This window comes from Coptis chinensis, chromosome 3 (genome assembly GCF_015680905.1).
Source record: "Coptis chinensis isolate HL-2020 chromosome 3, ASM1568090v1, whole genome shotgun sequence".
Lineage (NCBI taxonomy): Eukaryota > Viridiplantae > Streptophyta > Magnoliopsida > Ranunculales > Ranunculaceae > Coptis > Coptis chinensis.
In genome coordinates, this window is record NC_141458.1 from 60,604,332 (window position 1) to 60,618,269 (window position 13,938).

A 13,938-nucleotide genomic window follows, 5' to 3' on the forward strand; every position below is an offset into this window, starting at 1 on the left:
CAACCTAGCTTATTGGAACCAATATTGAAGAGTGAAGATGTATGCCACATTGGGACAACTTCTAGTATTGATCACCTCCATGATCATGTTAGCTCAGTTACTACTCTTAGATCAGGATTGAAGATAGACAACAAGATTGACTTACCTTCTCATGATGACATTGCTACAGAGCAATCGGTCAAGATTTCAAATAAAGTTCAAAAGGAAGTGGGGGAAATCCTTTCCACTCCCATTTGTCAAGATGACCAAGACAAGATATGCAATAATGCCAAAGAGAAAGAAGAGCAAACACATGCTGATGTATTTGTACCGAAGGCACCTTTTCCTATGTTTTTTTGCTCAAAGCAAAAAGGACAAGCAATTTTTAGAGATGAAGGAGGCATTTGAGAAAGATAACATCAATATCCCCTTTCAAAGCAATCAAGCGTTGCCATCATATGCCAAATTCTTGAAGGATGCATGCAACATAAAGAGAAAGTACTCATGTTCCAAAGCGGCGTTTCTAGGCGGACAAACAACATCTATTATCCATCGAAAGCTCGGTCAAGCTCAAAGATCCGGAAGTCCCTACAATATCATGCAAGATAGGAGAAAAATTCACGGGTAATGCTCTCTTTAGACCTTGGTGCTAGTGTTAATCTCTTGCCATATCATGTGTACCAAGCGTTGGGCACCTGAAAACCTAAAGCCTACACAAGTCAAATTGAAGTTAATGACCGCTCTACCAAGATTCCCGTGAGGCATAGTTGAGGATGTTCTAGTTCAAGTAGCTGATTTCTACTATCCAGATGGATTTCATTGTAATAGACACCAAGGAGGCCTTTGATAAAATTCCAATTATTCTAGGCCGACCTTTCCTCACTACCGCAAAAGCTTTGATAAATTGTCACAACGGTGAAATGAAGATCAACTTTGGTAAGATGTCCATGGACATAAATATCTTTCACCTGTTGCATAAAGATTGTGATGAAGCCGGGCGTGGAGAGGTGTACTTCCTTGATAGTATGATACAAGAATTCATCCCATTCAAGATACAATTGAAAGTGCTCAATCTACATAAAAACCGTGGATGAACCCGGTAACCCCACCACGAGGCGTTGCTAGCCATGTTCTTGGAATCTCTCAGAAAAATTCAGGATTTAAGTGAGCATAATGGAAAATTGGTAGAGAGAGTATCATATCTTGAGAAGATGAACTCTACATTTCAGGATGAACAACAGACTTCTACCCAGAAAAATCAGTTGCTAGAGAATCAACTTAAAGAAGTTTTGGAAAAACAACAGAATCTAGAAACTGAAATGAGTCTTCTGAAGCAGAAAATGGACCATATTGATAAGAAGCATTGCACTGCTGAAGCTTCTTCTACACCATCATTGTCTGAACGAGAGAAGTATGTCAATCAATCTACCGCCCACCTTGAGCGCAGTCAGCCAGTCATCCATTATCATTACTGTGGTGGTAAAGGGCATATCAGATACTATTGTCCTGTTAGAAAGAAAGATTTTCATCAATCTTCTACACAGAGGAACCACAAGGCCTATCACACAATCATCGACCTGAAATAGTTCAAGGTAGAGAAGCAACTTCACCACGTAATCTTTCCAAGGATATCAAGGAGTATTTTTAACAACCCACAAGGTGAGACCTCCTCGTCCTCCAAACATTCGGCCGATTTAGGGTGAGAAAAATCTGATCTCCTCACTCAAATTGATAATGCATGATATACTAGTCTTGAGGATCCGACTATAAAGGGCCTTAAAAGTCTTGAGAATCGACTTTAAAATACTCACATTACGCCTTGGGGATCCGACGTAAAAGACCTAAAAATTTGTTTCTTGAACTAATTCGATATTCGCATCAATGGTAATATCCTACCTTTTTCTCATCCATTTCATTTACTTCTTTATACATTGAGGTCAATGCATGCATAAGTAGGGGGGAGGGTGTACTTGAGAAGTACTTGATAAATGAATTTCGAAAATTAGTTTTCAAAAACAAAAATATTTTTGTTTCTAAATCAGTAGCATGAGAAAAATGAATTTTAATGATGAGTCCGATATATATTCTATAATCGCTTAGTGTTAAGTTTGATAGATAGTTGATATTTTTGATTTCATTACCGTTTAGACTATTTATTATGCTCGGACATAGTTATTGTTGATAGAATTCTTTATCAAGGCACCACCATAATACTTGATCAGTTTTGTATACTTTTGCTAGAAGAGAGATTTAAACCCCTAGTAAACTAGAAGTAGAATTTTTAGAGTTAACCCGTAAGACTTGAGCTTTATACCCATTCTTTGGAGAGTTCTTATGAAAAATCCGAGTCTTAGTGACTCAACATATTTCAGTTCTTTATGTCGTTGTAATATAGTCTCATTATTTATTGATTTGGTTAATCACGAAGTGACATCAACTGGGGAGATAGCCATTAGGTCTTGTAGTCTATTCGAAACAGAGTATCATACTGATAAGTCAAGTAGTGGACCCATTCATCCTTTATCCCACCTAGTAAGACCATCATGTTAAACCCTTTTGAGCCTTACAATAAGCCATTTTCTTCCAAAACCATTTATCCTTTACCCAACTCCGCAAAGGAGTATAGCCAAAATCTTTATCACCCATACCCATATGTTTCGAGAATACGAGGGGCACAAGGAGGAACAAGGACCACAAAAGGAAGATTACAAGGAAATATCAGAGAGATACAATGAAGACCATCATTATGTTCAAAGTGAAAGAAGCTAGTGGAAAACAAGCATATCCAATACTAATCAAGGATATACCACTGAGCTTAAAAAAAAAAAAAAAAAAAAAAAGCGAATGTAATGGATGGAAAAGCTAAAAGAAAGAATTTTTCTCTAAATACAAAATTTGAAGAAATCTTCCAAAGAAAGAAGCAAAACCCTTAATGTTTTTCAGAAACAACCTTAGAATCCTTTTTACCTTTCCTTCATAAACCAATACCCAAGCCAAGTTACAACCCATGGCTTATCACTACAAGATGGTACCTAAGTCTAGAATAGGTGAGAGGATGCTAAAGTGAAGGACCCGACACTTCATATGTGATTGACATTCTTTCCATGAGACTACTTTTATTCAGAAGTTTGTTTTTCAAAGTAGTATGTGGGATGTTCATATGCATTATTCTTTCCCCCACATACATGAGGTAAAATAGTAGATCATCTTCCTCGAAAGATTTTTTTTTCGAGAGTATGACCGGTGAGGATTGAAAGTCGAGATTATCTACCTATGGTAAACTAGGGATTCCGTTTCTTGGATAGGAGAGTATAAGAGATTGACTAAGTACACACATAAGCCTTGATTGAGAATTTTGTCAATTTTTACTATCTCCCATCATAATCTATGAGTCTTTGCAGCAATGTAGTTAGCAATGTAGACCGTCTGTTGGAGTAAGCACTAAATGGGTAAAAAATTTCTTTTTCTGAAAAATATCATCATTCTTGAACATGTTATTGATTGATTTTGTGGGTATATCACCTGAAAACCCTCACGAGACTATAACTCGTCCTTTTTGGGGAACTTAAAGGGTTAAAGCCTTGTTGCATATGGTAAATGCAATCGCGATGCCTGTGAAAATGAGTTAGGATTTTATTTTTGTTATTAGGATGTGATTTTGATCACTTATCTATTTTTTTATCTTATTTGCTAAGAGACTAGCAAATGGATAGTTGGGAGTTGTGATAAGTGCTCAAAAAGTGTTATTTAACCCTCGATTATGCCTCTTGTTTAGCCATCTTAATGGACTAATAGTGTTTATAAGTTGTGTTTTAAGATTCTACAGGTGAAAAAGATAGTTTTGTAGAATATTAGAGAAAATGGGGTAAAACGAAGCAATTCGGAGCATTAAGGATCACATGGGAAGCCCGTGGACAATCATGGAGAAGGCCAAGGAATTTGAGCTATTAAATATGTGCCTTGGACCTATTTTAAAGCCTATTTAGAAGCCCAAGGCCAAAGGATCCGTTGCTTGGACCAAAGCCCGCAAAAGAGGATAGAAGGATGGAGCAAAAGAGGGAAAATAAACTTCTGAGTCTGAGACTCATGGATCATGAGTCTGGCCTCAATGCTCGCGTCTGGGATGCATAGATCGAGCGTCCAGACGCATTGATTAAGTCTGGGATGCATGAATAATGCGCCCGCATTACATGAATCGATTAATCTTGTAGCCAATTCCTTCTCAGTTTGAAGACGAAAGTCGGACTCTGGAAGAAGTCTATTTGTATTAGGAAACAAATGACGGTTTGGAATGCTTCTAGAGCTCATTGTAACCCCTATAAATAGAGGACCTAAGTGCCTCATGTATTTGGCCAATTCACTTATATTCTTGTCTCCTAACTTGAGGCAGAGAGAGATTAATAATAAAAAATATCGGTTTTAACTAGGCGAGTCTTAATAAATTAGTCTTTCTAGTCTTATGTTCTTCGACTCTTCTTCTTCTCGCTTCTTCGTGTTCTTCCTTCTTTATGGAAGGCTAATCTTCTCCTTCAAGAGAGGAGATGAAGCCCGGTGCTTAAGGTTTAATGATTCTTCCTGGTTTATGGTGTTCTTCAATTAGGTTAGTTCTTTATGTTTTTAGTTATTAGTTCCATTGCCCACACCAGGGGATGGAAGTATAGATTAAGGTTTTTATTTATTACAATTGAATATCATGCTAGTTTAGGGTTTTATTTATTGCAATTGAATATTTGCTAGTAACATGCTTTTATTTATTGTAATTGAATATAATGCTAGAATAGAGTTTTATTTATTCTAATTGAATATTATACTATTATTCTCTACTTTTCTTCTAATTGTGTAGTGTTTTAGAGTAAGGAAAGTATTCCTTGTGTTTGCCTTAGATGGTGATTCATTGAATAGCTGCCCAAGCTCATATAAAAGGAAAGAAGATATTAGTAACATGAAACATAGGAACAACCTTAAGTAGAGTTAATTGTTTAACGATGTTTCACCCAAAAAGCCATCGGCACTCGCTCGATTTCCCGATTGTAGTCTACTTGGAGAACAACATGAAGCAAAAGGTCATTGAATCAAAAGCATTGGTGGATTTGAATCTCTTGAATCTATCTCTCTCATATTCTCTCCTTATTTCCAATTCTTAGCTTTAGTATAAGTTTAGTTAGTTTAGTTTAGTTTAGCATTAGAATCTACAATATCTATAATAATAGTTTTAATCCCTCAAACCCCCTTTCCAATCATGTCCTTCATATAAACATACACTTAAAAGTGGAACGATACCTTACTCATCCTTTACTTATTGAGGGATAATTAGGTTTTGATACGCTTCTATTTTGTTTAACGACCATCATCTATCTACATCACCCATACACCATACATACACAAAAAGGAGTGAGTGTCACATAGTTTAGTCAACTTGTTTGTAACGGATATATCCGTTACTAAACTTTTTGTCTGGAAAAAAAAATTAATTCCTGGGGTTAAATTGTTTCCGCCCTACAGTACAATTAGCTCAACTACATTTGACTATTCCATCTTACAAAGTTACAAACACATCATACTCCACAACAACTCAAGTAACAAATCCAAAAGAAAAAAACACCAATTAAACTCTATAGAACAAAACCTCCAATCCCAAATTGCATAGAAACAAAAACAACATGTCGAGGAGCTTTTCTACTTCCTTCTTTGATTCATTTCAGCCATACACATATATTGCAACAAAGTAACAACCTGTAGAAAAGATAACTTTTGGCCTCAAAAACAATTTGAGAAAGAAATAGGAAAAAAACTACAACAATGCAACAACCTTTCAATAAGCAATGCAATTTGGGTAAAAGTAAAAGCAACAACGAAAAGATATTTAAGACTTACCAAGAGTTTTTCATCCTTGACATGAATTTCTGACAAACCCAAGAACCTGCTTGCATTTGTCTTTAGCAAAACGAAACCTATCTAAAGCTACGACATAATGTGACTATTGTAGTCCAACTCATTAATACTTGCATTATAGCTTCTGAAGAAGAACCAAGCACAAAACCAACCCCCAATAAGCACAACACAAAACCAAACTACTAATCTAGCAAAAGAAAGAGGACATATAAAGCAACATATTAGGCATAAAGGTTCTAGTTGTATAGTTTCAATACATAAGACATGATATTCTCGCTACAATAAAAATAGAAGTTCAGCCTAACTTAAATTCCAAAACTCTTCACGTCTTCATGAAACCCATCATAATTATATCAATTTCCTTTAAGGAATTCCATGCCTCCTCCCTATCTTTATTGGTAGATGTTACGTTTTTAATTGGTAGACATTAACAACTCCTCCTTGTTCCAGGTACGAACCATTAACAACTCGATCACTTTTGATGAGTCCCCCCCCCCCTTCCCTTCCTTTTCCCACACATGCACAAAGACCCACCCACCAAAAAAACAAACACAAGCCCACATACATGTATTAGAAACTCAAATGGACATACCAAGTAAATGAGTATTTAAACTCAAAAACAGTGACCAAAAATGCATACACAATTTGCTAATATTTCTCAAAGAACAAAACAGGTCATGCTAGCTAGTAATTTACCAAAACATCAAGAAACAATCCATAGACAAAATGAGGAACAAAGGGAATAAGCAACATCCAAGTACAACTATTTTTTATCTGTTAACGATAAATCCTAGCAACTCTTAATTGTGTACTATCTCGATGCTAAGAAGGGCATTTAGACCATCTTCCAAATATCCCAATAAGAATGCATTATATAGAGATAGGCAGCTATAAGCCATGTATAGAGAGGAGTGGACATAAAATTATCAACTGGCAGAAAACATTTACGACAAGGAAACAAGCTAGAAGTCCCCCTTACCAAAGTACATATCCCCCGACTGACTACTAACTGCTCCAAGTATAGTAATGTTGGATATATTACTTTAGGGTCAACTAATAGCATGGGAGAAATCCATTTTGACCTGCAAAAATAGTAGTTGTTGATAATCCTGATATTGATGAGCAATAAATATTGTAGGCTGTTTTCAAGAGACAGTACATATTTGCATAACTTAGAGAAAAAAAAAACAATAGACAATACAACTTCTTTGAATGCAAGATATACCATTTAACCGTAAGAATTGAGAAAAATTTATAAAACGTTCTCAAGTTATATTTTATTCAGTAAGCAATAAGCAAACTGTGTGAGGCATAATAAGTTAAGGGGGTGGGGATAGAGCCACTCCCTTGGTTAGGATTTTGGGGCCTTAATTGCAAATAACATTCTTGGTGGCTTGAGCTCTAAATTAGTGCCATGATTATGCTTCAAAAGGTTTAAGCTCTTAGGTAAAAAAAAGGTTTTGATATAGACGATAGGGAAATAATATCAGATACATCGAAAAGATAAATGGGGAGGTAGAATTAACACAGGCACACAACAATAGTATTAAAGAAGATAATGACAAAGCATGTTAACACACGACAACCATGAAACTTTATCTTTCAATTCACTTTTGATGCATATACCCTACTTTCAGGGGAAAATATGCTTGATGTGGAAACAAACCTGTAGCATCGGTAGTATATGATCTTGTAAGAGAAGGTCCACATAGATATTTTTCATCTATGAATCAAACTCAAGATACATGCAAAGATGAGGTGCAATTAATGGTTTGCAACACATATTTGGAAAGTAGGTGTTTAGTTCCAGAGTCGGTGAAATACTTTGCTTTAGCTGGATAGGATAAAAATAAGATCAGTCACTTCACTGTGGCAATCGGTAACCATGGAAGGTTACAATATCATGTGCATAGTTGCATAGAGTCTTGGGACAAACCTCGTTAATGGTTTTCATGGCCGAAGAAATCTCATCGAAATTAATTTCAAGAGCCACTGATATGCCGACCCCATGAAAGGAACTCACTCTCTCTCTCCAATATCTTTCTCTACCTGGGGCAAAAGATTGTTTTCAATAATAAACCAACAAAATATAATACAAATAAGACACCCAAGCATACCTCTGTTGGTGGGACCATGATAGCATAACACATCAACGCCAAGGGGTATATATGCCTTGGGACACCACAGTGATCCGATCCATAAAGTCTTCGATATTGTCCACCCCAAATTGAACCCCAATTAGCGTGATGGAATTACAACAACACTAAAAGAAATGAAAATGGCAAGGTACAAAAGAATAAGAAAGCACTAAAAACTTAACAAAAAGGGAATAGCATGCACCAAACTTAGTCTGATACTTCCTTTTTATATCTATGCAGAAAGGCAGCAAATCCAGTAATTTATATATATATTAGTAAAAAGATATAAACAAAAATAAAAAAAGTCTCAAGAAATTACTTTCTACGCAAGCCTAAAATCATATAGAAGAATACATTCAACAATCTATATGATGCAAATCGTTGGTGGACGCAAAGAACAACAGTTAACACATGCAAATTATTAGAATAATGTCCAATTTTAAGGTTCTAATCACCAAACAAAGGGGAAAAAAAACTCTAACTTTGAGTTCAATCTCTCAACAATCATCAAGAATCAAACTCAAACAGGGAATAGTTGTGGGTTCAAGTCCTCTAAATAAGAAAAGTAAAAAGCATATATACATTCTAACGGATAACCTAAACCACCTCGGTCCTATCCCTAACGGATAACCTAACCTTGTTCCAAAACAAATAGGAAACTGATAATAACCTATTACTAAAGTAACGAAAACTATTAATTAAATGGTCAATCTTTCCGATCTCTGGATCATTACATCTCTAAGAGCCGAAGTCTTAAATCTTGTGTCTTTAGAAAAGGGATGAAAATTTGTTGTATATATTGCATCTGTCAGGCCACATGTAGCAAATTTCAGACTTATATTCAAAACAAAAGTAAGCAGAACTCCAGTCGATATGGCATCAAATAAAAACCTAGTGATAAGTTTTATCAACGGGAAGGTCAATAATTTCATAAGTTCTTTCATTGATTTATTTATTTTGTATCATTCATCTCTTATAAAATCCAATCAACTAAACCAACTAAAAATCTTCACTTAATAATTCAACCACAATGAAATGTTTATAAAAAAAAACAAAAATCATGAATATCAAACAAATCCATAGCAACATTGACAAATTCCATAAAAAAGAAGCAACATCCCATATTATTTGATTGGAAGAAACAAACCTGTCAAAATGAAGGATGTTCCGATCAATTTAGCTACTGAAAAAAACAAAGCAGGCAATGAAGATTGTTTTGGCCAATGAAAACCTAAATTCAACAAAGCATATAAACCCATAATGGTTAGCTAATTGTTGTTTAGTGAAAAGACAAAGATGATTACATCGTCAAAACCCTAGAACCCAATATTGAGAATTTGAGCGAAACAATTTGAAATGACGAGAGAAAGAGACAGACAGATCAAGTACCTAATTGAAAAAACATATAGCACTGTTCGTTCTCTAAAATTTCATCAAAGTTCGTTCTTTTTAAACTTTCCCTCTCAACTATAAAAAGGGGTATTTGTAGGAAGAGAGTAAGAGAGAGTTGAAAGGGGTATACAGGCAGAGAGGGTTAGGGTTTACCAAGAGAGAGAGAGAGAATAGAAAGGGGAAGATGAATAGAGAAACTGCATTATCGTGACCAAATTTCCCCTCTTCATATTTTTAATTATTTCGTTATTATTATTTTTTTGTTTTATTTTGTTTTGTTCTGATATTTTTATTTTATTTTATGGGTTTAGTAACAGATATAAATGTTAGATAACGTGACCAACTTATTAAAAATTATAAAAACTATTATTGTAGATATTTTCTAACGATTGTTCCCATTACTAACGGATATATCCGTGATACAGTAAGTAACAACTATAACCGTTACTAATGCCAAATTGGCTCTGTTAGAAAATGACCATTATGGTGTAGTGATCCCTAGCTTGGTACCATCAAACAATCCAACGTTCTTACAACAAGAGGGTCGTCCCAAGATCTTTCCAAGCTGGTGACTTAGTCCTCAAAAAGACTTTAGCACCAGCCAAGCTCGACCCAACATGGGAGGGCCCCTACATTGTTGACAAAGTCGTTGGAAATGGCGCATACTGGATCAAAACCCAGCTCTGTGATAGGCTTTCCCGACCTTGGAATACAGCTCTCCTCAAGCACTTTTATCAATAAGTTTTTCTCCAAGTACATAAGTCAATATGAATGAAATCTCATAAACATTTTTGAGTGCAGCTATCATTTTTGCATTACATGAGCACCTTGCATTTCACACTACGCTGCCCGACCTAAGACATCACAATGTCAGGTCGGATATCAAAGATGGAGTTAAAAATGACTCAACAACAACAACTACGCAGTGGTTAAGTTCATTCAATTCAAATCAAGGTCCCCCAAAAGGACCCTAAACCAACCTAACACCAACGCCAGGGTTAGATATGGTTCAACTGTAATTGCCACTCAAAGGCCAATTACCAGACAAATTCAATCTAGGGGACCCCCAAAAGGACCCCAAGTCAACTTACGACCTCACAAAGGGTTTAAGTCAGACTCAAATATAATGGCCACCCAAAGGCTAATTATATCAATCAGAAGTTCCCCCAAAAGGAACGAGTCAGGGCGTACACCTAGAGACAAGACGAAGCCTAGATGCCAACTACGCAAATGTACCAGGTCGTACCCAAACGTGGGACGACCTGCGACAAAAGACGACCTAGCAAAGTCAAACAGTCCATCATGACTATTTCTACGCAGCACAGGTCGTTAAACAACAAATCAGTCAAAATAGAAGCAACCACATGCATACTTCAAGCCAACTTCAACAAGTAAGTAATTTAAATTTTTCTAATTACATAATCGGTTAGATACCAAGGCCCCCAGGTTATCCCGGGAAAACGACCTCAGTATCCCCATAAAAAAATAATATTGTATCAGTATGAAGAACAAACAGTTATTCAAATATTGTTCAATACCTCCCAACCCAATACCAAACATAAGCACAAGACATTCAGAATCAGTTCACACAAGAGAGTATCCACATTCAAAGGGTCCAAATCACCGCCTTTACAACACCAGAACTGGTAGCCTGATCAATAACAACTTCAGAAACATCCAAATCAGAAACAACAGAAGGAATAGCTGGAGCAGCCGATGGCACAATGACTTGGTCAGAGGGCAAATCAGATGGTCTACTAGCATCTGCAGGCATCTGCAGCAGACACTGTTGCAGCCCCACTTTCAATAGACATCTTAAGGCGATCATACTTGGTCAACGCCTCAACATAATCATCCAACAGCACATACACATCGCCACTCTCCACCATGTCCACCAAGTCATTATATACAATCTCAGCTCGTTCAGCAATGGAGCGCAACCTCTTGCACTCAGCGACCCATTGCTGAACCTCTAGCTTTGCAGAGTCCAGAGCGGGTTGCAACACTTTACCACCAAGCTGTTGCACTTGTTCCCTCAGCCCTGCAACCTTCGTCCTCTCCACTTGCTGTTCAGCCACCAGCCTGCTACAAGCTTGCTTGCTGTCATCCAGCTCCTTCTTATAACGATCGGATATAGACGCCATATCCTTCAACTTCCGATACATCGCCAGAACCTAACAAACAAGACAACAAATGTAGACATAAAAATGGATAAAAATCAACAAGACCAAAAAGGAGCAAACTCAGAACGGAAGAATACTCACAAAGCACAACGACCATTCCATCTCCACAAAGTTCACATCTAGACCCTTACCATCCAGCCTGCGCCTATCCCGGCAAAGCAATCTTCCGAACAACGCCGCGCCCAACCGCGAGGGAACTTGAAGCTACAATCACCTTTCCTGACAAACCCGGCAACAAACCGTAGGGGTCCTCATGCGTAACCCGGTCTATCAAGGACATCAGCATCACTCTTCTTACTTGGTCCGTACTTCGACCCTTGCCCCGCTTTCGGCATCACCAACTTTCTCCTTTCCTCGAGCCTCAACCACCACTGACATCAGCAGCCACATCAATCGGGCTCATCTTCGCCGGGAGCCGACACGAAGAGCGAGCGACTTCTGGCAACAAAGACCCGGTCGGTCTCGGACTCAATCGGGCCTTCTTAACCCCCTCCGACTCAACCATTTCGGAACGCCTTTTCAGATTAGGCTTCCGGAACGAAGTGGGAGCATCACCCTCCCAACCAGCACTGCTACCCGCAGCACCACCAGCACTTCCAACCCCCGCATCTCCAGAGGAGAAGCAATTGGATGCAAAACGGTTTGCATCACCAGAGGAGAAGCGGTTGGACGCAGAGCGCCCTCCACCCCCCATCTCAGAACGTTGGGGTGCCAAACGATTTGCATCACCTAACTCAGAACGTTGAGATAGCAAACAATTTGCGTCACCCAACTCAGGACGTCTGGAAGGCATCACCCCTCCAGCCGCCCTCACCGCTCGAATGGTGTTCAGCGACCACACCAGACGTCCTAGCTCCACCTGAACGGCTATCACCAGCACCTCCACTCTGTTTCACTTCAAAATATGTGCTTTCTTGTGACTTTCCCTCTCCATTGCAGATTCCGAGCTAGAATCAGAAAGTTCAACCACAACCTTGCGAGCCCTAGCCTTTTGCTCCAGCATCTTATGGTTGATCTTCTTCCCTCTGCGCCTCTTAAAGTAATGCGCAACCTCACCCAACAAAGCCTGCTTATCCTCCAAACTCAAACAAGCAAACCTTTCAATAACACCATTCTTCGTACGAGAAGGGATAGAAACCTCTGCAAAAGCAAACCTAACAATAAATCAGAACGTCCAAATTATAATATAAAACACACACATTACGACCTACAACCAACGACCTACCACGAGATTGTATAACACGTTTATTAATCTCTAAGCCAGGAGGACAATATCTACCAGCAACCAACAACGACCTACGACTCCAGTCCTCCTTGCTCACCCCCACAATAACAGGAGACTTCCCCTTATAAACATGAAAACTAAAGTTCACAACACCCGACCTCCTAAAAACAAAGTGCTCAATCACATTGTTTAAACAGATGTTGTAGCCTCTGTCATTCAATAAGTCCAACACATGGGGAACCCTCCAACTGTTCCACACAAGCTGACAAAGGGCTTTCCTCAAAAAGTTCAACACCTCCATAGTAAGACGGGAAAAGGGCAACCTCATCCCAGCCTTCAACTGCCCATAACAAACAACTACTCCTCCACCCCAAGGAACGTAGTCGTTAGTATACAAATTCTTCTCCCCAATTAGATCGTACATGACCAGGTCGGATTTTACCCAACCAAACTCCTTCCTCAAAGCAGCATAACAATTCACCGACTTAGGCTTCCTCTCATCCACCGTCTCCAACGAGGAAGACGACGAAACCTCATCACCACTACGAACCCTCTCCTCACTTTCTTCACTTACAGTTCTTTCTCTCCATTCATGAGCTTCAACCTCACCACTCAAACTATCACTAGTCATAGACATTGCACAATCAAAGAAAGAAAGAAAGCTCAAATTTTTAAAGTTAAAGGACGAACGTGATTCAAGAAGGACGAGAAGTTTTTCTTCTTTCTTTCTCTTTTTCTTTTTCTTTCACTCTAGTTTCTTTTTTTCCTTTGGTTGAAAAGTGAACAAACAAAAAAACTTCTACAAGTCAAAAACCCCTCAACTGTCCAAACACCTCGAGACAATCAAAACGTTTCGTGTTCCTAAAATTTAAATCATTACTCGCCCACAAATCGCCATAACTACGGGCTCCACAAATCTAGCCCAATAGTTCCCATACATTCTCCAAAACCTAAATTCAAAACAAAACAGTTGTCAGACACGTGCCTTCAAACTTTACTTTTTAAACCGTTCTTATCCCACGCAACCGCTGTCCACAAAACGGATAAAAAAATGGGCTGTGTAAGTACCCTCCGTTCTACACTACAGAGAACGTGTCCACAGGGCAGGACGTCTTTTCTCAGCTCGTCC